The following is a 23,737-nucleotide window of genomic DNA, read 5'->3' as shown; positions in this document are numbered from 1 at the left end:
AGTGAGCGTATAATTGTTCATGTGTACTTGTGTCAGCTTGTAAGAGTGTGTGTGAGTGCAAGCAAGCATGAGGGTGTGAGGGGGTGGGTGTAAGTACACACACACACACGCACACAGTTGACCCTTGGACAACATAGGTTTGAAATGCATGGGGCCATGTATTTATGGGTTGTTTTTGATAAATACAGTACAGTACTCTAAATGCATTTTCTCTTCTTTGTGATTTTTAATTTTTTATTATTTTTAAAGATTTTATTTATTCATTTGAGACAGAGAGATACAGAGAGAGAACAAGAGCATGAGCAGGGGAGAAGCAGAGGGCGAGGGAGAAGCGGGCTCCCGCCGAGCCAGGAGCCAGACGTGGGGCTCGATCCCAGGACCTTGGGATCATGACCTGATCCGAAGGCAGATGCTTAACCATCTGAGCCACCCAGGCGCCCCTCTTTATGATTTTCTTAACAATGTTTTCTTTTCTCTAACTTTATTGTAAGAATATAATATATATTAAATGTAAATCAAGTGTTTTTTTTTTTTTATCACCAACTATTTAAGTTATAGGTAAGTCTTCCAGTCCATAGTAGGCTACTGGTTATGTTTTGGGGGGAGTCAAAAGTTATATGCTAATTTTTAACCACGCAGGGTCCCTAACCCCTGTGTTGTTAAGAGACAACTGTTTACATTTATAGAAATGTGTGTGTATATGGATAGAGAGACAGAGACAGAGGGACAGAGAGAGAGGGAGTGGGGGTTAAGGAGAGACTCAGAGCTACTAGTTAATCCTTTCTGAGGTGGCTCTGATTGATCTCAAAGATAAGGGGTTTAGTGGGAGAGCAAAAATCATTGTCGAACGTTTTTTTTTTAATTTTTTTATTGTTATGTTAATCACCATATATTACATCATTAGTTTTTGATGCAGTGTTCCATGATTCATTGTTTGTTCATAACACCCAGTGCTCCATGCAGAACGTGCCCTCCTCAATACCCATCACCAGGCTAACCCATCCCCCTACCCCCCTCCCCTCTAGAACCCTCAGTTTGTTTTTCAGAGTCCATCCTCTCTCATGGTTCGTCTCCCCCTCTGACATACTCCCCTTTTCTTCCTCTCCTGTTATCTTCTTCTTTTCCTTTTTTCTTAAAATATATTGCATTATTTGTTTCAGAAGTACAGATCTGTGATTCAACAGTCTTGCACAATTCACAGCGCTCACCATAGCACATACCCTCCCCAATGTCTATCACCCAGCCACCCCATCCCTCCCACCCCCAACCACTCCAGTAACACTCAGTTTGTTTCCTGAGATTAAGAATTCCTCATATCAGTGAGGTCATGTGATACATGTCTTTCTCTGATTGACTTATTTCACTCAGCATAACACCCTCCAGTTCCATCCACGTCGTTGCAAATGGCAAGATCTCATTCCTTTTGATGGCTGCATAATATTCCATTGTGTATATATACCACTTCTTCTTTATCCATTCATCTGTCGATGGGCATCTTGGCTCTTTCCACAGTTTGGCTATTGTGGACATTGCTGCTATAAACATTGGGGTACATGTACCCCTTCGGGTCCCTACATTTGTATCTTTGTGGTAAATACCCAGTAGTGCAATTGCTGGATCGAACGGTAGCTCTAATTTCAACTGTTTGAGGAACCTCCATACTGTTTTCCAGAGGGGCTGCACCAGCTTGCATTCCCACCAACAGTGTAGGAGGGTTCCCCTTTCTCCACATCCCCGCCAACATCTGTCGTTCCCTGACTTGTTAATTTTAGCCATTCTGACGGGTGTGAGGTGGTATCTCATTGAGGTTTTGATTTGGATTTCCCTGGTGCCGAGCGATGTTGAGCACTTTTTCATGTGCCTGTTGGCCATTTGGATGTCTTCTTTGGAGAAATGTCTGTTCATGTCTTCTGCCCATTTCTTGATTGGATTATTTGTTCTTTGGGTGTTGAGTTTGATAAGTTCTTTATAGATTTTGGATACTAGCCCTTTATCTGATATGTTGTTTGCAAATATTTTCTCCCATTCTGTCGGTTGTCTTTTGGTTTTGTGGACTGTTTCTTTTGCTGTGCAAAAGCTTTTGATCTTGATGAAATCCCAATAGTTCATTTTTGCCCTGGCTTCCCGTGCCTTTGGCGATGTTTCTAGGAAGAAGTTGCTGCGGCTAAGGTCGAAAAGGTTGCTACCTGTGTTCTCCTTTAGGATGTTGATGGACTCCTGTCTCACGTTTAGGTCTTTCAACCATTTGGAGTCTATTTTTGTGTGAGGTGTAAGGAAATGGTCCAGTTTCATTCTTCTGCATGTGGCTGTCCAATTTTCCCAACACCATTTGTTGAAGAGACTGTCTTTTTTCCATTGGACATTCTTTCCTGCTTTGTCAAAGATGAGTTGACCATAGAGTTGAGGGTCCATTTCTGGGCTCTCGATTCTGTTCCATTGATCTCTGTGTCTGTTTTTGTGCCAGTACCATACTGTCTTGATGATGACAGCTTTGTAATAGAGCTGGAAGTCCGGAATTGTGATGCCGCCAGCTTTGCTTTTCTTTTTCAGTATTCCTCTGGCTATTCGGGGTCTCTTCTGGTTCCATACAAATTTTAGGATTATTTGTTCCATTTCTTTGAAAAAAGTGGATGGTATTTTGATGGGGATTGCATTGAATGTGTAGATTGCTCTAGGTAGCATTGACATCTTCACAATGTTGATTCTCCCAATCCATGAGCATGGAACGTTTTTCCATTTCTTTGTGTCTTCTTCAATTTCTTTCATGAGTATTTTATAGTTTTCTGAGTACAGATCCTTTGCCTCTTTGGTTAGATTTATTCCTAGGTATCTAATGGTTTTGGGTGCAATTGTAAATGGGATAGACTCCTTGATTTGTCTCTCTTCTGTCTTGTTGTTGGTGTATAGGAATGCCACTGATTTCTGTGCATTGATTTTATATCCTGCTACTTTACTGAATTCCTGTATGAGTTCTAGCAGTTTTGGGGTGGAGTCTTTTGGGTTTTCCACGTACAGTATCATATCATCTGCAAAGAGTGAGAGTTTGACTTCCTCTTTGCCGATTTGGATGCCTTTGATTTCTTTTTGTTGTCTGATTGCTGTGGCTAGGACTTCTAATACTATGTTGAATAGCAGTGGTGAGAGTGGACATCCCTGCCGCGTTCCTGACCTTAGGGGAAAGGCTCTCAGCCTTTCCCCATTGAGAATGATACTCGCTGTAGGTTTTTCATAGATGGCTTTTATGATATTGAGGTATGTACCCTCTATCCCTATACTCTGAAGAGTTTTGATCAAGAAAGGATGTTGTACTTTGTCAAATGCTTTTTCTGCATCTATTGAGAGGATCATATGATTCTTGTTCTCTCTTTTGTTAATGTATCGTATCACGTTGATTGATTTGCAGATGTTGAACCAGCCTTGCAGCCCAGGAATAAATCCCACTTGGTCATGGTGAATAATCCTTTTAATGTACTGTTGGATCCTATTGGCTAGTATTTTGGTGAGAATTTTTGCATCCATGTTCATCAAGGATATTGGTCTGTAATTCTCTTTTTTGATGGGGTCTTTGTCTGGTTTTGGGATCAAGGTAATGCTGGCCTCATAAAATGAGTTTGGAAGTTTCCCTTCCATTTCTATTTTTTGGAACAGTTTCAGGAGAATAGGTATTAATTCTTCTTGAAATGTCTGATAGAATTCCCCTGGGAAGCCATCTGGCCCTGGGCTTTTGTTTCTTGGGAGTTTTTTGATGACTGTTTCAATTTCCTTAGTGGTTATAGGTCTGTTCAGGTTTTCTATTTCTTCCTGGTTCAATTTTGGTAGTTGATACATCTCTAGGAATGCACCCATTTCTTCCAGGTTCTCTAATTTGCTGGCATAGAGTTGCTCATCATATGTTCTTATAATTGTTTGTATTTCTTTGGTGTTGGTTGTGATCTCTCCTCTTTCATTCATGATTTTGTTGATTTGGGTCATTTCTCTTTTCTTTTTGATCAGTCTGGCCAGGGGTTTATCAATCTTGTTAATTCTTTCAAAGAACCAGCTCCTAGTTTCGTTGATCTGTTCTACTGTTCTTTTGGTTTCTAGTTCATTGATTTCTGCTCTGATCTTTATGATTTCTCTTCTCCTGCTGGGTGTCGAACGTGTTTTAACTTCAATATTTAGCATTAGTAATTAATTATTTTATGGCCTTTACTACCCAAGTTTGGAAGCTTTAAAAGTAACAAACCTGCCCTTCTAACGGCAAGGGTGCACTTCCAGCTGGTAGTTTGCTTACATTGCAATGCTCTTAATTAATTCATTCACAAACATTCATGGAGCACCCGTTCTTTACCAGGCCCTGGGGTAGATACTGGGGATGTAGCAGGGAACATGAAAGATATCCATTCATTCACTCATCCATCCATTCATTTGTTCGTTCATCTCATTTCTGACTTCTGTACTAGATATGGAGGCTACCATAAGGAATCCACGTCCATTCATTCAACAAATGTGCATTGAACATCTACTCTGTGCCAGACAGAGTGACTCATTCACTCATACAACAATTATTTATGGGGAGCCTATTCCCTGTCAAGCAGGTCCTGGATGCTGGGGATCCAGCAGTCAACAAGGCAGACACGGTCCTTCCCTTTGTGATGTCTTGCAGAGTCACCGCTGTATTGAGGGCTTTAGGTAACGGGGGGCTCTAAAAGAGAGAGACCATTCCAGGTGACAGGGCAGACAGACTCCAGGGTTCACCCGAGGAGCTGATGGTGGCGACAAGGGTGAGGTTGCATCCTCCAGGTACGTGCATCCTCCAGGTACCTGTCTTCCAATGCATTCCTCACGTGCAATCTCTGCTGTCACATGGGAGCAGCCACAGAAACCCCTACCACCTAAGGCATAGATAGTCCTGCTTAAAAGCTCTGTCATGACATATATCCAACTCATTCCTCCCCTCTTGGCATTGTGGAGACGGCCCTCTGAGACCGGCCAAGGCGACCGCACATCTAATAACCACACATTTAATAACAAGGCTCATCATTGCAGTTAAGACTCGCCCCGAGCCCCCAGTCCCAGCACACAAATCAAACATCACATTGGCTTCCCCTCCTGGCCAGCTGCTTCCAGGCCCTGGCTCTCCTGCAGAAATTCTGGCTCTCGACAACTTCCCAGGGATTCCATGGTTTATTTTTGCCTGACCAAGCTGATTTTGTTCTCCCTAATTCTCTCAAGGTTTTGTTCCTGGCACACTTGCTGGAGATGCTCCGGCTTTGCAGTGAACCGAAATGTTATTCACTGCAGCGGAACAACAACAACAACAAAAAATCCAGCAAAGTAAAGACTGCAGCTTCCCGTAAAATAGGATTTTAGTCATCAAGAAAAAACTGCAGAAGCGGAATGAAGGTAACAACTTTTACTCTTGTGGCAACATCCCTTCCACTTGCTTCTAGGAGTCTGCTCGGGTTCCAGGCATGAGGAATCTTGTCAAAAAAAGAGGCCAAGAAGGACATGGGATGGAGAGGTGCCCTGGTAGAAGAGTCTCCTAACAGTAGCTGATTGAATCATCATTCAATAAATGTTGATTGAGCATCTTTTCTGTTGCAGGCAAAGTGCTAGGTGCTTGCAATATACCGATGAGCAGAGTGGACATGCTCCCTGCCCTCATGAATCTTCTGGGCGTGGGGTACAAAGACACTGTAAAAGATTACCCAGCAACCTACAGAATGGGAGAATATTTGCCAATTGTGTATCTGATAAGGGATTAATATCTAGAATATATAGGGAACACCTAAGACTCAGCTACAAGAAAACAAGGACCTTTAAAAATGGGCAGAGGACTTGAACAGATATTTCTACAAAGAAGATACACACACCGCCCATAAGCACACAATTTCATCACAATTTTTAAAAATTGCTTAAAAGCATGGTTTTAAAGTTTAACACATGCTATGTGGGAAAAGCACAGGGAGCTACAACCAGGTCCAATAGGGGTTCCAGATGCCTTTTGAGATGGTTGGTCAGGGAAGCCTTCCCTGAAGAGGTGACATTTAAGCCAAGACCCACAGAGGGAGGACTCAAGACAAGGAGGGAGGAAGGGCAGTGAAGGCCGAGGGAATGGCATGGGAGAAGCCCACATGGGAGGCAGGATGCCTGTGGGCTGGACAGATGGAAAAAAGACAGGATATTATAGCAAGAAACGAGGTAGAAGAGGCAGAAGGACCAGAGTACTGATCTGTATCCAAAGTCCAATGGGAAATCACTGGAAGGTTATAACCAGATTTGTCATGACTAGATTTTTATTTGCAGGAGCTGACTACAACTTCATTAAAAAGATAACTCTCGGGCGCCTGGGTGACTCAGTTGGTTAAGCGACTGCCTTCAACTCGGGTCATGATCCTGGAGTCCCGGGATCGAGTCCCACATCGGGCTCCCTGCTCGGCAGGGAGTCTGCTTCTCCCTCTGACCTTTCTCTCTCTCTCAATCTCTCTCTCAAATAAATAAATAAAATTTAAAAAAAAAGGTAACTCTCCTGCAGAAGGGAGGAGGAAACCAATTAGGATGTTATCACCTTGCACAGGCAAGGGTGATGAGGGTTGGCGTGGCAGTGGAGAGGAAAGAGGGGCAGATTCAAGAGATGCGTATGAAGGGAGACAGGCCAGGAGCTGGTGACTAGTAAGTGTCCCTCGTGAGCAAGGAACTGGAAGCCAGGTCTCCGATGGGGCACTTGTGCCAGGTTGTGATCGGAAACAGGTTCGTGAGGTCAGAATTGGAAGCAAAGTAGGGAACAGAGGCTCAGGAGAGCGTACCTCTGCAGCCCTGCAGCGTTAGAAGACTGCTTGTATAAACTCCATGGGACCAAGGCGGGCCTGGTGTCCGGGAGAGATGGAACATCTCCTTGTGCTCACTGCAGTGGCATCAGCCAATTCTGCAAGGGAATAGAACATTCTAGCGGGACCAGCCGGCACGAGGCTGTTGTGGAAAATTCTAAAGACTGGCTCTGTTTAGGTGGGCGCCCTAAGTGTTCTATTCTTGTCTCCCAGTGCCAAGCTCAGGAGAGCTAATGATCGCCTCAAGTTTTCTGTGCTGCTATAGTAACCCTCACAGGGAAACCCTGTAGGATCAGCCCCGACTAAACTGGCAGTACGTATCTGAAAGAAAGATGGATGGCATGACCTTGGGGGAGAAATCTCTATTTGGGTTTATTAAAAACACACACTGCTGTTCTATGACGAATGTGTTGTACTTGTGTGAAAAAAATAAAATAAAACAAAGGGGAAAATACACCGTCAGTTTCATTCATTGCCAGAGGCCACTTGTATTGATGCAAATGCCTGCAGAAAGCAATGGGAACCGTCAGATATCAGGAGTTTTAAATGGTTTATGACTTTTGTTGCAGTAACTGTACTTCTGAGATTCTTCCTTCATGCAATAATCCTAAATGTGAAATAAGAGCTTTATAGACAGAAGCATGTTAGCTATACTAGAACTAGTACAGGTGAAGAAGGAAAAGAGCCTAACTGTCCAAAACAAGGGCCAATAAATCCTGCACCACGCCACTCCCCGGAATATTAGGTAGCTGCTAAAAATGATGATGATGCAAAAGCATGTATGCCAAGCTGGGCAATGCTCATAATACAGGGGAGTGCATGTATGCGATTGATTTCCACTCCAGGAAGATAGATAAATCTGCAACAGCAGAAATAGGGTTCTGAACAAAGCCGGAAGCAAATGTATCAAACTATTAACGATTTTGTGTGGCTTGTGTGGTGGTGGTGGAGCTGTTGATACTTTTTTTCGTTGCTTTAACTTATGCAACAATAGTTTTATAATGTGTATATTTGATAATGGCAAAAGTTATTTTCAAAGAAAAACCTGGTTAGCTTACTACTGGAGAAATGACCAGAGCTGTTCGAAAGTGAGGTCTTTGGGCTGCCTGGCTGGCTCAATCAGTAGAAAATGTGACTCTTGATCTCAGTCAGTTTGAGCCCCATGTTGGGTGTAGAGATTACTTAAAAAAAAATAAAATCTTGATGGGGCGCCTGGGTGGCTCAGTCATTAAGCGTCTGCCTTTGGCTTAGGTCATGATCCTGGGGTTCTGGGATTGAGCCCCACATCGGGCTCCCTGCTCGACAGGAAGCCTGCTTCTCCCTCTCCCACTCCCCCTGCCTGTGTTCTCTCTCTCTGTGTCTCTCTCTCTCTCTGTCAAATAAATAAATAAATAAATGTCTAAAAAAAATAAAATAAAATCTTGAAATAAAAACAACAACAACAACAACAACAACAACAAAACAAAAGCCAGGTCTTCAAATGTCAATGTCAGTCTCAAGCGGAGGAAGGAGATGAAAATGGTGCAGGGAGGCATGGTTCGTGGTGATCATGAACTTGACCTTGGCTTTGGTTTTAGATGGGGTTTGAGTCTTGATGAGGCAACTTACTGTGTGACCTTGTGTAAATGACTCAGCCTCTCTCAGCTTCTCCTTCTCATCAAGATGAGGACATCCTACCCACCCACCCCCAACCTTCATAGGGCTTGTAGGGATGATTTGAAATGCTACGGGTAACCATTTAACAGTATCCTTGGCATGTGGACTGTCCCTCCTAAACATTAGTTATCACTGCCCAGGGACTGGCCTACAGAGATATTTGTAGATACTGTCGACAGCCACAGAATCCAGATTTCACTGGTGTGAGAGAAGTAGGCTGCATAGACATTTTGCGCTGAAAGGAGAGTGATGTTGCCATTGAGTCTCCACGGAGCTCTGTGAGGAGTTAATGGTGCATGTCTGGGCCAGTAGCCCAGACGAAGGGCCACCCGCTTCTCCCAGGAGTTGCCAAGGGTGTCTGTGAAAGGGTTTGCATCATATGGGCTCATGTAGTCACTGTTGCGCCTGGGAAAAATGCCCGATGGGGACAACCTTACCGTTACCCTGGCTGAAAAGCACAGCTACTGGAAGCGCATTGCCCCCGAGTGACCAAAGTGCAGGTCAAGCTCACTGGCGTAAACTCCTCAAAGTAGGGACCTGGTTGCCTCAGTTGCTGGTTCCCAGACACGGCCTGTGCTCGGGAATATTTAATACCTTGTAACTCCTGGGAGAAAGTGGGCTCCCAAAGTTCAGTTCGGGGGCCCAGATTCTTCCCCTCTATTGGGGGGGGGCACGATTTCGCACTTTTGCAGCTCTTCACAAGCTGTTTCCTTCCCTTTAAATGTTCCTTTCTCTGCTTCCACCTACTGTGAACTCCTATCCTGCCTTCAAGACTCGGCTCATATGTCACCTCCTCCGGAAGCCTTCCCCAAACACATCACCCTAGAATTAATCACCTCTTATAGATAACGACTTTGTACATTGCTCACTGCTAGAAGTACACACACACGTCTCTCATAACCTGTGCCTGGGCTTCTCCCTTGTAGCTCTTGTCATAACATACACTTATATGTACCTTTGGTATATACCCTACATCAAAAGAATGTATTATGGTGTTGTCTAATGTCTCTCTGATGGCAGAAATGTGTCTCTCTTGTCACATGGATGTTATCCTTAGCATTCCTGGCGTACAGCAGCTGTTTGATCAATATCGAATAGATGAATGAATGAATGAATCAATCAATCAGTCAATGGCTTTTCACCTTCATGGTTGCACAATTTTACCTATTCCACAGAATGGATTTTCTCAGGTAGAAGGACAGCTCTGTCAGGGCTGGGTCTGTGTTGTTCTTGGTTGCTCCCTCTCCTATGGTAGACATGGGGGATTCACTGCCCAGATCCTTCTCCCAGTGCTGTTGGCAGGCAGCCCTCTGCCCTCAGCCCCTTCAGGGATACCTCAGCTGCAGAGAGCCACCTCGCCTGAGGGCATGTCTTTCCCGGGCTGGCCCACACCCAATGATTGACTGATGTGCAGAATAAAGGCCTGGTCCGCACCGGGTGTTATGCACAAACAATGAATCATGGAACACTACATCAAAAACTAATGGTGTAATGTATGGTGATTAACATAACAATAAAAAATTATTAAAAAAATAAAGGCCTGGTCATCTGGCCCCAATTTGGGACAAGGCTGGAAGGCCCCCTTAGCTCCAGTGTTCTTCATGGGGTTTGGCTAAGGCTGGTGTTGGTTTGTACCTGGATTCTCTTTTCTCTACATCTTTCTTTGCCCTTCCATAGGTGTTCCTCTCGAGGGCTGTCTTTACTGCGCATGAACTCGGTCTCAGGATCTGCTTCCTGAACCTGACCTGCAACGTCTTCTGTCCCAGCAGTTTGGGACTGATGCTACTTTGGGGAGTCTGGAGGAGTTACTCACTAAGCATTTCCTGAGTGAATAAATGGATGGATGAAACCCCTCTGAATGAATGGTTGCTCTGTCTTGCTCTCTACCTCCCACTCTAGACTGTGAGCTTTCCACGGAAGTGACTATGTCTTTTTCATCTTCATAACCTCGGCACCTGGCACCCTGCCAGGTATACAGCAGGTACTCCATAAGTGTTGGAGGAAGGATGAATACATGAACCCAGATTTGGGGGAGAGAGCATGGCTGAGTCAGCATAACTCTGTCTCCATTTTCAGACCTTAAATTTAAAAACCTTCTCCCTCCCTCACACCCTCCTCCCCTCTTCCCTTCCTCCACCTTCTCCACCTTCTCCTTTCTCTCAGTGGCTGCCTTGCAAAGGTGAGCCAGGTGCACCATTTCCAGAGTGGTCAGATGGAACTGGGGAATTTTCTCCTCTGCTTGCCTTCCCAAAGGCCCTCTCAACACTTACTTGAGGAATAGATACTGGCTCGGGAACACAGCTGAGGTTGGCAACAGCAAAAGCCTCTTTAAAAACGACTCCCATTACCTGTGGTCAATTTGAGGCTTGCAGGCCACAGAAATGGGTCTCAGCAGGCTCCTAGTCGTGGGGAATCAGCACATATTGATTCTGGCAATTAACAGCACAGTTCCCCAAAGCACAGACCCGTAGAGGGTGCGCCTTCCCCCGCAGCCTGAACCGGCTGGCCCGGCAGCGGCCAGAGCCATAGATGGTACCCGGGCTTCGGGGACAAACCACAGGCCATTTCCCACCTGTGTGATCCCGGGCAAACGACTCCACTCCGCCAAGCCACAGTCACCTCCCCTGGGCAACTGGGCCACTCCGCGCCTCTACCAGACCAGAGAAGAACGATAGCCATCACAAGCTAAATTCTCAAATAGATCAATGCGGTTTGAATTTCAACAGTGCCACTTGCCCGGCTCTGTGACTTGGAGCAAGACACTCAGTCTCTCTGAGCATGAGCTACTTCATCTGTAAAGTGGGACTAATAACGCCTTTTCTTAGAAGTCGTTGAGAGAATTAAGATGCTGTATGCAGGACATTTAGTGTACTGCCTGGCTCTGGGCGCAAGTTTAGTACAAATTTGCTACTGTAACAATTTAGGTTATGGATGTGGTTCTATTGCCGAGGTAATTATTTTGGAGCCTCTGTGGAGTCCACAAAGTGGCTGACAGAGGCTGTACCATGTCCCCGTTGCTGGCTGGCCCAGTTATTTCTTACCAACCTGCATCATTTCAATTTTTTTCTATATTACACTTTAATTTTTTTGCTGATTATATAAGTAACATATGTTCATTGTCATATACTTGGAAACCACAGAAAATCACAAAAAAGCAAACAAATACTGCTCAGAGATAAACATCGCTAATACTTTGGCTTATTTTCTTGCTGTCTATATTCTATGCTACATTCACGTATACATACGTACATAAAATACTGTTGCCTCCTCCCTTAAGTTGGGTCACATGGCATCATAAATCAGGTTGCCACCTGCCTTTTTCACTTACTAGATTATGGACATTTTCCTGTATAATAAAATATCCTTCAAAAACATGAATTTTAGTCATTTCATAGATTTCATTTTATGGATGTATCCTGTATATTTAACCATTTTCCTTATTAAGGTTTTTCCTCCCACAATGTCACTATTGTAAACAATACGGTTATGAACATCTTTGTGTCTAAATCTTCCTTGGCCCATTAGATTAGTTCCTTAGTACAAATTCTTCAAGGGAATTCTAAGGTGGGAAGATACGCATATTTTTAGGCAGGATTTAAGCATCCAGGGCTCCTGTATAATATTATCGAATTGTAGCAGGAGGGGCACCTGGCTGGCTCAGTTGGGAGAGCATGAAATGCTTGATCCGAGGTTGTGAATTCGATCCATCCATCCACATTGGATGCAGTGATTACTAAAAAAAATGAATAAATAAATATCAACAGGATCTCTAACCATTCTGTTGCCAGAATGCCTCCCAGAAAGGTTTACTAATTTGTATGCCTTCTAGTTAGTGTATGAATATACTATTTCCTCATATCCCTCATATCCTGCCAACTTTAGCTACCAGCATTTTTAAAAATTTTGTGTAACACGTGTTTTTAAAACACAAAGGTGAATCCATACTAAATTCCAACACAAGCTTACTGTGGGACCATGGGCATGAAGCCATGTCCCTTCTTTGGGCTTCAGTATCCTTATCTATAAAATGAAGAGGTAAACTCTCATAGGATTCTCTCATTGCAAGTGAAAGAAGACAAACTCTACTGGCTTAAAACAATAATAATCATTTATTAGCTCTTGTAAAGTTTAGGGAACAGGACTTCAGGCACAGCTGCATCATACTCAAACGCTATCACCCAGAATTGGTTTCTTTGTCTTCCAGAGATTTTGTTTTGGTTTGCTTTCTCAGCAGGCTCTCTCCAGGTAACCCCCTCCAGCACCGCCAAACTGACACGGTCCCTGCTAACCAGCACCTCTTTTGTGATAGAGTCCCAAGGTTCATTCTGATTGGGCCAGCTTGAGTCACGTGCCCTTATAAACCAATCACTGTGGAGAAGGGGGCTGGCCGGACTACGCTGATTGACCAGATCAGGATCTTGTGAGTCCTCTGCAGGTGGGGGGGGGGGGCATGATGGCTCCCCAGGGAAAATCGGGGGGAGGGGCGGGGTTTCACCAGAGCAGGTGGAATCGATGCCAGGCAAGCAAATCAGCCCAGACAACCTCTGAGGACCCTCTGATCCTGACGCTGCGGGAGTTTCGGAAACTCTGGTTTCCCTTGGCCCATTTCCTGCAGAGGTTTTGCACACCTGGTTTCTCCATGGCTAATGTATCCTGCCCACTAAACTCATGGGCCCCTTGTTTCAGTTATCTTTGCTTCTAGGGGCACTGGAACAGGGGGGAGGATAATTACCGTATAGATTTATGGACCTCTGCTCAACAAACAGGCCCTTTCCCCGCAACGGCACAAAGCCAGCCTCATAAATATTAATCAGAAGGAAACTGCAATCAACCCAAGTGGGAGAGGAAATGGCAAATTGCTTTTTCCTCTGTAGGACATAAAAACAACGTTCATTGTTGCACAACCAGGGGCTATCCGATGGGTTGCCTGTGTCTCCCAGCTCTCAATGATAACAATAACAATAATCATAATAGGGACCTACTACATGCTACATGAAATGTGGTGCTTCACGAACGTACATTTTTCACTTCTATTTCAAGGATGACGAAACAGAGGCTCAGGAAGTTAAGCCAGTTGCCCGGGAAGACCGTCAATGTGAAGTCGAGTGAGGATTCAAACCCAGTCTGCCTGACCTCAAGGTCTGAGTCCTTTCTGCTCAATGGATTGGGTCGTGCTTCTCCAGGAGGGAGGAACTCGATTGGCCTTTGAGTTTGGGGGATACCATCAATCACATTTCTCTTTGGAGCGGGGAGAGTAGCAAGGGAGATGCTGGCTGCTTTTGTACAAAGTTGTCAACATGCAGACATGCAGGCTGAAGGCTCTGGAAAGATGTGCTCTAACTCCAGCTTTGGGCAGGAGCCAGGTGCCAGGGTGTGATACTTTGTCCTCATTCATGCCCACCACAACATTGTCACTTAACCATCCTCAGGTCCATTTTACAGGCAAAGATACCGAGGCTAGTGGGGCGATTTAGACTAGATCCTGATTTTCATTCATTCACTTACTGAATATTTAACTAAATTTTTAAGTAAATACTTAACTGAATCTTAGCCAACTTCCTCTTAACCAGCTTACTTTGTTTACAGGCTCTCATTCACTCTATAAAACATGATGACAAACGCCAGTCACCCCCTGATGGTGAGTAGACCTCCCACTCCCTTGCCCTAGCCCTTGGCACCCCCAGCAAGCTGCAGGCTCCATGCTTACTCCAAGTCAGTCCTGTCTGTTCCCAAACCTGCTTAAGCTGGTTGCCCTTGTTCTTATAATTATACAATTTAATTAAGCAAATTGATTACATTAAATGTAGTGTGAAAAGAAAGGGGAATGTTTCTATGAACAGGAAAACAAATGCTATACAAAGACTCGTTGAAAAGGAAAGTTCCTGGAATTAAAAAAAAAAAAAACCCGCGATCACATTAGGTGTGAGGGGTGACTGTGAAGGTTCAGAATCAGTGCATATCACACAGCTGTGGCTTTGCAAAAAAAAAAAAAAAAAATCCTATGAAACTCCAGTAACAGAAACACACTGAAGGGGGCGCCTGGGTGGCTCAGATGGTTAGGCGTCTGCCTTCGGCTCAGGGGGTCTTGGGATCGAGTCCCGCATCGGGCTCCCCGCTCAGCGAGGAGCCTGCTTCTCCCTCTAACCCTCCCCCCTCTCATGTACTCTCCTTCTCATTCTCACTCTCTCAAAATAAATAAATAAATCTTAAAAAAAAAAAAAAGAAACACACTGAGGGAAAAAGCCTCACCTTCCAACATGAGAGTAGTGAATGTGTAACTGAACTCAAGGGGTTGGCTGCTTGGGGTGCATGAAATTGAACACAGCGCAAGGAGGTGTTGAAAGTAAGAAGTTTTTATTAGTTGTTACAAGTAAGGAGACAGGGAGCCAGCTTCCAAAGCACTGACTCCCAGTGGGTTAGTGCAGGAAGCTTTCATTCAGTGTATTAGAGGGTGGGGGTGGGGAACTTGCATATATATTAAGGAACTTACACATATTCTATTACTTAGGCACAATGGTTCAATGGCACCTGCCTAGCAAGTCAATATGCTAGTGCATACATTGTGTGTTCAAAAACGTGGCAGAAAACCCTGCCTGTAGAAGCAGATGCTGGCATTATAATGAGCTAAAAGGTAATTCAGGACAGCTCACGAGAGCTTCTGCTTAGGTCCTCGGCTCCAAACCCGCTCAAACTAGAAGCCAGTCAAACTGGGGCACGTAAGGGGCTACAAGGCAAAACTCCTAGCTGGGTGTTTCCTTGGCCAGAACTGTTGATTCTGTAGAACAAAACACATTCCTTCTCTGCTTTTGTCCCTTCCTCCTACCCTGTCCTTTCTGCTGAGAGCTTTCAGCCCTCTTATTTGAGTAACCTCCCCTTGCATCCTAGCTAACAGATCTATGCCCACATCCTTGAGTTTAAAGAAAAAAAAGTGCTAAGGGATTGATCATTTTCATTTTCAGTTTTAACCATATTCCCTTTCCTTAGCTGGCTAGTCACTGGTCCTATGTGGACTCCTCCGTATGCCTAAGGTAACCAGTGACAGAAGGACATGGGAGGCAGACAGATGAAGGAAATCAATACATCGGAAATGAACTTTTACTTGTCTTCTTTCCCCTGTCACAAACACTTCCTTCCTTGGGAAGGACAACTGGTATCTGCATCTGCCAGGATGCCTAAGTCAAAACCAGGTATCATCAAAGACGACTCCTCTTCCCTTCGCCCACAGTCAAAGTCCTTTTGATGTCACCTCCTTGACATCCCCCAAACTCATCCCTCCCTCCCGCTGATGCCCAGTTTTCCTCCTTCTCTCCTTCACTCTCATTCTCTCTCCCTTCCTCCCTCCTACCCTTCTGGTCTCCCTTGTTCCCCTCCTTCTGCTTGCAAATATTTATGGAGTCTCTACTCTGAACCAGCTACTCAGTTGACTCTGGGGAAGCGCTAGTAAGCAGGGTTGAGGTGGTCCCTTCCCTTAAGAGGGTTATAGTGTAGCAGATCAGACTAAAGAAATAAATAAGTAAACCAGGAAATACATTAATAATTGTAAATTGCTTTAAGTGCTATGAAAATAGCAAAGGGGACAGTGGGCAAGAACTGTGGAGGGGGCTGCTTTGGAGGAAATCAAGGAAGGCTTCCATGAGGAGGTGACATTTAAGCTGAAACCCAAATGAGGAAAAGAAGCCAGCAGAAAGAAAAGTGGGGGAGAAAACACTCCATGGAGAGGGGAACGCCACAGAGGAAGGCTTGAAATCAGGCGAGAAATGAAATGAAAGCTGCGAGGGTGGCTAGAGTCTGGAGAGTGGGGCATTGTGGGATGACTTGGGAGGTCAGCAGGGCTTGAAGGTCAGGACAAGAGTTTGGATTTCATTACAAAGTCAATAGAAAGCTTTGGAAGGTTTTAAATAAGGAGCCAATGTTCTTTTTTGAAGGAAAATCATCATTATTATTATTTTTTATTTTAGAGCATTGTAGGTTCACATGCAGGTGTAAGAAATAAGACAGATCCCAGGTACCCTTTATCCAGTTCCCCCAATGGTAACATGTTGCAAAACTGTAGTGCAATATAACCACCCAGATATTGACACTGACACAAACCACAGAACATTTCCATCACCACAAAGACCCCTCTTGTTGCCCTTTTTTAGGTCACATCTGCTTCTCTCCTGCCCCCATCCTCTCCTTCACCCCAGCAACCACTCACCCGTGCTCTGTTTCTGTAATTTTTGTCATTTCAAGGATGCTATATAGATGGAATCAGATAGCAACCTTTTGATATTGGCTTTTTTCCCCCACTGAGCATAATTTCCTGCAGACTCATCTGGGTTGTTTCGACCACTGATAGTTTTCTTTTTATGACTGAGTACTATTCCATATGTGGATGGACCATAGTTTGTTCAACCATTCACCCACTGAGGGACATCGGGATTGTTTCCAGTTAGGGTTCTTGCAAATACAACTGCTATAAACATTCACATGCAGATTTTCGGGTGGACATAAATTTTCATGTCTCTGGGACAAATCCCCAAGAGCGCAATTTGCTGGATCTTATGACATTTGCATGCTTAGCTTTATAAGGAACTGCAAAACTTTTTTCTGGAGTGGCTGTCCCATTTTTCATTCCTACCAGCAACGTATGAATGATCTAATTTCTCTGTATCTTTGCCAGCGCTTGGTGGTATCACCATTTTTTATTTTAGCCATTCTGATAGGTGTGTAGTGATATCGCATTGTGGTTTTAATTTGCATTTCCCTGATGGGTAATGATGTGGAGCATCTTTTCATGTGCTTATTTGCCACCTGTATATCCTCATGGGTGAACCAATACTCTTTGACAAATTTATCACTCTGTCTTTACTGAGAAGTTCCGTGCCCCTAATAAGACCTGAGAGCAGGACCCGACCCACGGATGACGTGAATAAATGCTCCTTGGATGAACAAAGTCAGGAGTAGGGGCATCATCAGAGTTTGGACATGGCTCAACTTGGGTCAGTGCCCCTCCTGTGGCACCAGCCCTGCTGCCCATGGCACAGATCTCACCTGCTCACCAGCACGCAACTGACAGCGTCAGTAAATTCCATCCAGAAAGGATTCGACGCCCAGAGACTTGCACTTGCCGTATAATTAGGTCTAGCAAAGCTTATGAATGTAGTCCCAGATTATAATCACTTTTTAATTATATTTACCTTTGTCTGCAGAGAGGTGAGATGTATTATTGGCTCTGGGAGGTAACAATTCAAATCTTCATCCAAAGAAGCAGGTGCCCTGAGGAGGATGTACAGGCAGAACCAAAGAAATTAAAATAGATCTGCAGACACAAAGCTCAAGCCTCCCTACTGAGTCTGGGATTCGGGGGCTGGGAGGTTGAAGGGCTTAACGTTTTCTATTCTCCATGAACCAGGAGGTGGGGGGGGGAACTAATAACAGAGTTCAGTGCTTGTGTGCTGACTATGTGCTAGGTACTATGCTAAGTACTTTCCATAAGAATCTTAATTAATTTGCAAAAGTAACCCTGGGGAGTAGATACTGTTGGTATCATTCCCATTTTGTAGAGGAAACTGAGGAATAGACAGGGCCAGTGGCGTACCCAGGGTCCCACAGCCAGAGAGAGGCAGGGCCAGGATTCAAATTCACCTCTGCCAGATGCCAGGGTACTTGTAGGGAGACCTGATGCCGTAGAAGTCCGTGACCTTGCTCTCCTACAGCTGGACTCTCTGATTAACATACTTGGAGTTCCCAGCCCCACATGCTCACCCTCACTGGCTCAGGAGGTCTCTGACAGGCCTTCTGGAACCCTCTTCCCCCCTCCCTTGCACAAGGACCACAGCAGGGAACATAGCAGGAGACACAAAGTCATATACTCCCACAATGGCCTTCTTGGATCTCACCATCTTGGCTGCCAGCAAGATCCAGACCCTTGCCAGAAAGTTCACAGCCCATAGGATCATGCCATGGTGATGATGATGATGGTGACAAAACGACAAAGCTGACAATAACAGTCAGTCCCTTATTGGGCACTTAGCATGTGCTGGGCACTACACTAACTGTAGGAATGAACTTAGTGGTTCTCAGAATGTAGTCCCTGGACCAGTAGCACCATCATCTGGGGACTTGTTAGAGATACACCTTCTTGGGCTCCACACCAGCCCTACGGAATCAGAAACTATGGGGGCAGGTCCAGCCGTCAGTGTTGCAACGAGCCCTCCAGGAGATTATGATGCACTCAAGCTTGAGAACTGCTATATGAACTCATGTAAGCTTAACAACCATTCACGAGGTAGGTATTAGCTTTCCCATTTTATAGATAAGGAAACTGAGGCTCAGAGAGGTGAAGTCACATGCCCAAGGTCACACAGCTGGTAGGAGGTAGAGCATCTCTCTCCCTTCTCTGGCCTAGAACATTACCTATGACTCCAACCAGTCCACCTCTCTATCCTTCCAGTTACCCATCTCTCTATTCATCCACCTGTCTATCCTCCCACTCACCCATCCATTCAACAATCCATCCCTACATCTAATTATCCATCCATGCATCCACCCACCCACCTACTCACCCGTCCATCCACCCATCCATCCGTTCATTCATTTGTCCAATAATTTTTAAATGTACTCACCCAATCATTCATTCACAAAGGATTTAATGGTCTTTATTCTCTGTGATAGTTGATTTTATATTCAACTTGATTAGGCCACAGTACCCAGATATTTGGTCAAACACCAGTCTAAATGTCACTGTCAAGGTATGTTTTTTAGATGAGATTAATGTTTAATCAGTAGATTTGGGGAGACTTCCACACGTGACTGAAGGTTGAAGCCATTGTCTTGGGTGGGATCTTCCAGGGAGTTTTAGGTAGTGAGGAGAGGACTGGACATAGAGAATCCCTGTAAAGCATTGACATTTAATGGTACAATAGCAGAGAACACAGTTGGTAGAAAGATGAGTATGAAGAAAGGACCAAAGAGTTACAAATGAAAATGAGAATTACTTCAGAGGCTAATGGAAGAGACATTTCATGGGAAGGTGTTATCAAGAGTATGAGGTACCAAAAAGAGGTCAACTCACAACTTTGAAATCCCAGTTCAGCTGAGTTACCTCACTTAGATCTCTTCCCTTTTGTGTGTTTTGGCTTAAACATCCAGAAATGGCAACAAAATACCACCTTAGGGCTACCATGAAAGTTCAGGTAAAGTGAATGGTCTAGCAGTGCCCGACACTTTGTAGGTCCTTAATAAGTGGTATTTCCTGTTCCTGTTCCCATGATAGGCTTGTTAATAAATGCTTCCAACCAGCAGAGAACTAGAGTACCTTCTATTATGTGCACATCTCATTTTTTTAAAAAAAGATTTATTCATTTATTTGAGAGAGAGAGCAGGGGAGGGCAGAGGGAGAGGGAGAGGAATCCTCCAGCAGACTCTCCACTGAGCTCAGAGCCTGATGCAGGGCTCGATCCCATGACCCCGAGATCATGACCTGAGCCAAAATTAAGAGCCAGACACCCAACCAACTGAACCACCTAGGCGCCCCAGTGCATATCTCATTTTTTATTCTCCGGTAGGAATTGTTGTGGGAGAGGTGGTGTGGGTGGGTTGGGTGATCTTCCCTTGCATGGTCTGGGCTGTTGAGGACTGACTCCTGCGGTTCCAACTCAGCAGGGACTGTCAACTGACACCACCAAAAGCCAGCTCAGAGTGAACTCCCAGCACAGTGAGAGTGGCTCCCATGCCCTTAGCATGTACCCCTGGCTGCAGCTGACGTGAGGGCTGGGGTGTCAGAGCTGTCAAACTGGCTCTCTTATTCGAGCAGTGAATTCCCAGCAAATGGGGTATGTGTATATAATTATCAGAGATGTAGATCCTGACATTAAAACAAACTGTCTCGAGCCCCCATCATCTCTAAGGATGGCAGTTCAGGAGGAAGGTGGGGGTAAGAGCTAACATGTCAGCAATGATTAGGGAAGGCATCTAACTCGGCACGCTGGGGAACATGAGCAGCAGAAAAATAGAGGAGGAATTTAACAGCACAGATTATGTTTTTAATTACTTTAGCAAACGAACTGTTCTCGTGCTCGGCAGGAGTTGTTGGAGAAGCCACCCCCGGTGTTCCCGGGCTGCCTCTGAGTCACCACCAGGATGGGGGCTGGTCTTGGGGAGCCAGAGAGCTTTCAAGGCAGCACAGTGGGGCTTTCAAGCGATGTCTTCTTCCCAGGAAACTTTTTGCTTCATCCATCTACGGGTCATTCAGATGGGCCATTCACATCAGCAGCGTGGTCTAGAGCACAGATCCTGGAGCCAGCCTGACTGCACTTGAAGCCTGGCTCCACTATTTATTAGCTGTGTGATCTTGGCAAAGACAACTGTTAAGGATTGAACTGTGTCCCTTCCCCCGCCACAAAAATTCGTACTTTGTAGTCCCAACTCTCAGTATCTCAGAATGTGACTTGATTTGGAAATGGGGTCATTGCCGAGGTAATTAATTAAGATGAGGTCATGCTAGAGTAGGGTGGGCTTCTAAGTCAGTGTGGCTGGTGACTTTATCGAAAGAGGAAATTTGGAAATTTGGACACACACACACACACACACACACACACACACATACACACACACACACAGGCAGAACGCCATAAGAAGATGAAGAGTATTCAGAGCGATGTTTCTACAAGTAAAGGATTGCCAAAGATTGCCATCGACGCCCCCCCCCCGCAAACTAGCGAAGAGGCACAGAACAGGTTCTTCACAGCCCTTGGGAGGATCCCACCCTACTGGCATCTTGATCTCAGAGTTTCCGCCTCCAGAACTGTCAGACAGTATTTCTGTTGTCCTGAGCTACTCTGTTTGCGGTACTTGGTTACGACAGCCCTAGGGCAAGAACACAACACCTTTACCTCTCTGTGCCTGTTTTTTTCATCTGTAAAGATAGTGATGGTATATCGACGTCGTGGTGGTGTTTGAGGATTACATGCAATTTATATAAAACTCTATAAACCATGCCTACAACATGGCAAGCTCTCAATTACTATTAGCTGTCAGTGCTTGAAAACCTTTTTGGAAAGGGGTGCTTTGAAAGGGAATTAGGGGGGCACACGGGTAATTCAGTCAATTGAGCATCCAACTCTTGACCTCAGCTCATGTTTTGATCTCAGGGTCATGAGGTCAAGTTCCAGTGTGGAGCTTACTTAAAAAAACAAAACAAAACAGGGTTGGGGGCAGGGAATTAGAAGAATCCTACCCTAGATGAGTTACCTACTGTTTAATTAGAGAGCCTTTCCGGACCCTTCATATACCTTGTTTCATTTACCATTTATAGGAAGAGACCATTTTAATCCCATTTTACTCACAAGAAAGTTGAGGCTCAAGGAGGTGAGGTGACATCTTACCCAAAATCATACAGGTTGTAAGCAGTGGATGAAAGATCTTGAACCACGGGCACCTAACTTGGAAGGCAGTAGCCACACCCTCTATCAGCTTAGTCAAGGGTGTTGACCATGGGCATGCAACACTGAATACATCACTTGTGCTCTTGGAATGGGGGGAAAGCAGGAATTGACAATAAGGGAACAAACGGCACAAATTCTGAGAAGCCACTGAGGCTGGGGGTGCAGAACTGGGTTCTGGACTCGGGGCCTTCACTTCTTGCCCATTTGACCACAGACAAGTCACTTCCCCTTTCCTTTAGCCTTAATTTTATTATCTGTGAAATGGGAACAATGATGGCTACATCGACAGAGTCTATAGCAATGTAGATGAAGCTCCCAATACATGAGAGGTACCTGATAAATCCTTACATTAGAGGGATTATACGCCAGGTGGTTTACGTACTTGGATATGGGTCTCTGCTCGATCATTTCATGGGCAGTCTCTCTGGGCTCAGTTTGGAGCCCATCTATAAGATGGGGTGATTAATCATAATCCTTCTAGGTGGTCACTTTTGATATTCCCATGTCGTTGATGAGTTCTGATTTTAAAGCCCTTGCTTATAAAGAAATGGGATGTCGGTGGCCTCCATGACCAAATCCTGTGCACCTGCAATTTCTTTGAGTCTCCATATATTTTTGTGTTCCAGGCTTGTTCCAGCTGTTGTGGCTGCAGAGCAAATTCTCCTGGAACTCAGCAAATGTAAAACAATGGTGTGTAAGCTCGTGGATTCTGGGGGGCTGGGAATTCAGACCAGGGCACAGTGAGACTGGCGTGTCTCTGCTTCATGGTGCCTGGGGGCTCAGCTGGATGACTTGCAGGCTGGGGCTGCACCCATCCCCAGTCTCATTAATTCATTACTCATCAATCAGTTGATGCAGACTATTGGTTGCAGTCTCTATTCTTGTCTGCATAGCTTCTCTATATGAGGTCTCTCAGGATTGGCTGGTTTGGGTTTCCTCAGAGCATGATGGCTGGATCGCACAGTGTAGAGAGAGGGAGGGAGAGGGAGAAGAGAGGAAGAAGAAGAAGAAGTAAAGAGGAGAGGAGAGGAAAAGGGAGCTCAGGAAGAGCTCCTGGTATCCTTTTTATGATTTCACCTTGGAGGTCCCATAGCAAGCCTTCCAATAACCTCTGCTGATTGAAGTAACCACTTGCCTCTGCTGAGGTTCAAAAGAGTGGACATAGACCTCCCTCGGAAGTGCAAGGAGTGTCAGTCACATTATAAGAAGAGCTCATGGGAACATATATATTTTTGTTCCGTGGAGATATATATATATATATATATATATATATATCCATCTTTGGAGAATCCGAGTTGCCAAGCTCTTTCATGGTTCTTGGGTAAAAAAAAATCTATCATCAAAGGTCCCTACAAAAGGCAATGTTTGGATAACAATGGGCAGAAACCATGTATGTTTGTACAACAGAACATTATCCTCCTAGGACCCAAACTGTCATGGTCTATGATGGCAGGTGCCCCAAAGGAATTTATAAGAAACAAACCATAATAAGATGACCTCCCAGGGTGCCTGGGTGGCTCAGTCATTAGGCGTCTGCCTTCGGCTCAGGACATGGTCCCAGGGTCCTGGGATCGAGCCCTGCATCGGGCTCCCTGCTCCGTGGGAAGCCTGCTTCTCCCACTCCCCCTGCTTATTCCCTCTCTCACTGTGTCTCTCTCTGTCAAATAAATAAAATCTTAAAAAGAAATAAGATGACTTCCCAGTGGCCCTAGAAGAGAGAATACTATGGGTCCCCTTTCCCTGGTTACAGCCAGTCCAGGGGAGGGACCCGCAGCCCATTTCATGTTGAGAGGAAAACACTTCCCTACCTGGAAAGAGAGAAGGGTAACAGCTCACAGGCCCCCA

Source organism: Callorhinus ursinus, unplaced genomic scaffold, assembly GCF_003265705.2.
Source record: "Callorhinus ursinus isolate GAN/ISIS: 27379988/994484 unplaced genomic scaffold, GSC_fseal_2.0 scaffold72, whole genome shotgun sequence".
NCBI classification, from domain to species: Eukaryota; Metazoa; Chordata; class Mammalia; order Carnivora; family Otariidae; genus Callorhinus; species Callorhinus ursinus.
Note: the sequence above shows the minus strand (reverse complement) of the source record.